The 4,879-nt window shown below is 48.9% G+C and overlaps 1 pseudogene; it reads left to right on the top strand.

Moving 5' to 3' along the window:
- The first annotated feature begins 2,025 nt into the window (after window positions 1–2,025).
- On the top strand, window positions 2,026–2,134 carry LOC132828747 (5S ribosomal RNA; annotated as a pseudogene).
- The last annotated feature ends 2,745 nt before the right edge of the window (window positions 2,135–4,879 follow it).

Raw genomic sequence — 4,879 nt, 5'->3', positions numbered from 1 at the left:
GAGTCAATAGGCAGAGACATTTCCCCCAGGGCAGGATCGACTGGTACGAGAGGTCACAGTTTGAAGATATTAGGAGGAAGGTATAAAGGAGACGGCAGAGGTAGGTTCTTTACGCAGAGGGTTGTGAATGTATGGAATGTGTTCCCAGTGGTGGTGGTGGAAGCAGAGTCATTGGGGACATTTAAGCGACTGCTGGACATGCCCATGGATAGCAGTGAGTTGAGGGGTGCGTAGGTTCAGTTATTATATTTTACATTAGGATTAAACTTCAGCACAACATCGTGGGCCGGAGGGCCTGTTCTGTGCTGTACTTTTCCATGTTCTAACTTTTGTCGGTTTGGCAGCATCTCCAGAAGGAAAAACAGCATTAAGAGTTTGAGTCCAACAACCCTCCATCGCACGGAAATCACCTCATTGGAACCCCAACTCAACCCAGGGTTTTGTTTGTTATTAACTCTAATATAAACTGAACCCAGAGAGTGAGTGAGTGAGTAAATTAGAAGCTGATGTTCATATTCATAATTGTGAAACTGTCAAAAAGAATAACAGAATTGACAGCAGAATGGGAGCTGAGGGTAGATGGGTAGGAGGAGCATAGGCAATAAAAGGAAAAGCTCCGCCGCCCCCCTCCCCCACCCCATGGTTGTGGACTGTCTGGTTCAGCCTGAGGCAGTTATAGCTGGGAGAAGGCTAGTGTCAGTGGGGTAGTGGAGTTTATCGTGTGGATGATGCCTTCAGTCTTCCCAGGATTTAAGAGGAAGAAATTTTGGCTTAAATGATACTGGGAGTTCAGAAAAGTTCAGGGCGGTGTATGACATGGAGGTGATATTGTTCATTTACACACACACAAGCCTGAACACACGCAGCAGCAGGTCTGATCTGTACTGATTGTAAACAAAACTTTTCACTGTACTTCGGGACATAAATCAATCAAACTGCAACCCTGGTGCTTTTGGGGTTCTCTGAAAGTTCTGATCCAGTTGTAAATGCATAACATCTCTCTCCCCCACTCTCTCTCAATCATTCAGCTCCATTTCAGAATTGATTATGTTTTTCACTCATTCCTCTTTTTTTTTCCCCAGTCCAAATCAATTTCACAGGGCATTTAGATTAAACTCCCTACAGTGTGGAATCAGGCCCTTCAGTCCACACCGATCCTCCGACAAGTAACCCACCCAGACCCACTCCCCTATATTTACCCCTGACTAATGCACCTAACACTCTTGGGCAATTTAGCACAGCCAGTTCACTCTAACCTGCACATCTTTGGACTGTGGGGGGAAACCAGAGCACCTGGAGGAAACCCACGCAGACACGGGGAGAACGTGCAAACTCCACACAGTCATCCGAGGCTGGAACCGAACCTGGGTCCCTGGCGCTGTGAGGCTACAGTGCTAACCACTGAGCCACCGTGCCATCCCTTTGAACTGGCAGATGTGCATCTGGAAACCTCAAACAAAACATTGCATCAGGATCTGACATCACCACACCAGTGACCTGAATATTATCAGATTTTCAACATGGAAGATAAGGGTACTGTTCCCAGGGGGGAGATACAGAACACATGTTCTGCATGTGGGCAAGATTTCTGCCGATCGACGGATCTGTTGGCACATGGGTGCTGCCACAGCGGGCAGGAACTGTGGAAGTGTGTGAGGACGGTGGGAAGGAATTCAGTTCACGAACGCAGTCACACGGGGCGGGGAGGGGAAGAGGCCGTGCAGTTGCTCCAGCTGTGGGAAGGGATTCATTCGGTGGTGTAACCTGCTCAAACCCCAGCAGGTTCACGCCGACGAGAGGCCGTTGAGGTGCTCACAGGGCAGGACGGGGTTCGAGAGATCGGCTGACCTCACCATGCACCAGCGCGTTCACACCGATTGAGAGGCCTTTTAAAATGGGTAAAAAAATGAAGACTGCAGATGCTGGAGATCACAGTTGAGAATGTGTTGCTGGTTAAAGCACAGCAGGTTAGGCAGCATCCAAGGAATAGGAAATTCGACGTTTCGGGCATAAGCCCTTCATCATGCCTACGGCCATACTAGTCTGAAAACGTCTGATCTCGGAAGCTAAGCAGACTCAGGCCTGGTTAGTACTTGGATGGGAGACCGCCTGGGAATACCAGGTGCAGTAGGCTATTAAGCCTAAGGCCTTTTAAAATGTCCAGAAAGTGGGAAGAGCTATAAAAGTTCTGAGCAACTGAGGTCCCACCAACAAGTCCACACTGACCGTTCAGATGCGCTCACTGTGGGACCGGGGTCATCCCAGCTCATTGCACACCAGCCCATCCACACACCGGGCCGGATGCACCATCAACATCCTCCCACTGACCATTCTCACTGCACGGCCTGGGTTCACAAAATCCTACACCCTGACTGTATACCAGCGGGTTCACACTGAGCGGGGGAGAGGCCGTTCACCTGCTCCGAGTGTGGGCAGGGATTCACTCCCCTGCGGAATCACATCCATGGCCGGACCCTTTGCTAACTTGTCCCGTCACATCCTCAAAGAACGCTTGCTCACACTTGCCCGTTTTAAACACCATCTGCTGTTTCCCCACCCATGTCTGGAACTGATCGAGGTACGCTGTTTTCCTTGACAACATTCTGAAGTGGCTGTTGTCCACGGGATGTAGGTTGACCCGCAATGCCCTGAGCAAGGGAATTCCAGGTGTCTGGCCTATTCACCCGTGGTCCGTTTCTTAGGCGACTTCCTGCAGCCCTGTAGTGTTGGCGAAAGGTAGGACGGTCTCCAGACCGAGGTCAGTCACCCTGTTCTTCGCTGGTGGGATTGCCCTGATTCCATGCCGTCGGAACGAGTATGAAACCAGGAAGAGCCTATTCCGAGTCCGAAAGGGAGACTGTTATTCTCTTCTCCTGATTCGGAGAGTCACTGTTCCCGGTTACCCACAGCTATATTATCCCGGTACTCCGTGGTTCCTGGTGGCTGAAGGTTGCGTTTCATTTGCCCAGCCAAGTATCTGGTGTTTCCAGGTTGGGATACAGAGCGACAGAGAGAAACAGAGAGATAACGAAAGAGAGCATCAGAAACAGCGTGAGGAGGGGAGAGAGAGGGAGAGGTTGAGAGATAGAGGAAGAGAGAGAGAGACAGAGATAAAGGGAGAAATAAAGGAAAAGACGAAGGGAGAGTAGGGGAGTGGAATAGATAGAGACAGTGAGAGGAAGAGTGCGAGACAGAGAGAGTGGGCGAGAGAGGGAGACATCCAGACAATGAGAGTGACAGACTGAGAGAGAGAGAGAAAGGGAGCGAAAGGGAGAGAGGGTGAGAAATGGAGAGCGCGGGCGAGGGAGGGGGAGACAGCGTGAAAGACAGAGGGAGAGACAACGGAAGTGTAGGGGCGACGAGGGAGGTGACTGTGTGGGAGAGAAGGAGAGACCGAATGTTAGAGCTACGAGAGAGAGAGAGATAAATTGAGAGACAGAGAGTGGGGGAGAGAGAAATGGAAGGGTGAGAGGGACGGAGAGTTAGTGAGAGACAACGGGAGAGATAGAGAGGGAGAGAGCAAAGCAATGAGAAGGAGAGTGTGACAGATAGATGGAGAGGGACAGAGATAGAGGCAGAGATCGAGGGAGAGAGAGTAGTAGAGAGAAATGGGATAGAGGGAAGAGTAGATCACAATAGCATCAACAGACACAGACAGACATATCACACAGACACAGGCACACCAGAGACATAAACACACACACACACACACACACACACACACACACACACACACACACACACACACACACACCACCCAGGTATAAACACGGGCACCATAGAGATATAAACCCACACAAGCATTATGCTGGGGTGGCGAAGATAGCATTTGTCTAAAGAGATCCCTGAGGATGAAATATGCTCAGCAAGGTATGATCCCAGTGGAATTTGAATATGATTTGTCTTTGCGCAGGAGTGCTGACATGAAATGCATCAAATAGAGGATTTCCACTCCAACTGTGTCCCGGCACCTCTGAGGGAACGACGAACAGAGAAAATTACCGCAGGGAAACATGCCCTTTGGCCCTCTAAGCCTGCACTGATCCAGACCTTCTATCTATACCTGTCACCTATTTTCTAAAAACCTGTATCCCTCTGCTCGTTGCTCATTCATTTTTCTGAAGCGTTTTGGAGGGAGGCATTGTGAATTTTATTCGACTTTCTGCAATTAGTGATGTCTTGCATCCTCCTGTCTCTGAAACGATTAATAAAGTAGTTTGGATCCACCTAAGGTCAGGTCAACTGTGACTGCATTTACACCACGTGCTTTTGTCAATCCCCAGCTGAAACATCTCGCTCCAGGAATTGGCGCAAAAGGCTAAGTCCGCCTCTGCAATATTAGCCTGATGAAGGGCCATATTACAAAGGGGACTTTGAAATGTGTCTCTATCTGCATGTCCAGCTGGATGCAAATAACAGTCGGGAATCGATCTCAAACTGTAGCAGTGGAATGGGCACAAAGGCGTATAGTACAGAAGAGGTCAGCTGAGTCAAAAATATGCTATTACCTGTTATAGTCTCACATTTTTACACAAAGCCTTGAATGTTATGACTCTTCAACATCCATGCAAGCGTTTTTTAAATGTTCTGAGGCTCTCTGCTTCATCTACCCTCACAGCCAGTGCACTACAGACACACACCAGCCTCGAGGAAATCCCCTCTAAACTCCTGTCAACCTATGCCCCTTGTTATTGACCCTCTTGTCAGGCTAATAACGATGAGCGACGATTATTAATCATTGTCATAATAACCTAGACTTTTATTTGTCCCTTTGATCAGTGAGGTCCACGTATTGCAACATTTGGGAGCTGCAACTGGAGGAATTGAAGTGCACCATGATATTTCATGTTTAATCGGGGTTTAGCTGGAGAGCTTAAAG

The sequence above is a fragment of the Hemiscyllium ocellatum genome, chromosome 27, assembly GCF_020745735.1.
Source record: "Hemiscyllium ocellatum isolate sHemOce1 chromosome 27, sHemOce1.pat.X.cur, whole genome shotgun sequence".
Classification (NCBI taxonomy): domain Eukaryota; kingdom Metazoa; phylum Chordata; class Chondrichthyes; order Orectolobiformes; family Hemiscylliidae; genus Hemiscyllium; species Hemiscyllium ocellatum.
Note: the sequence above shows the minus strand (reverse complement) of the source record. Positions and strands in the feature narration are given on the sequence as shown.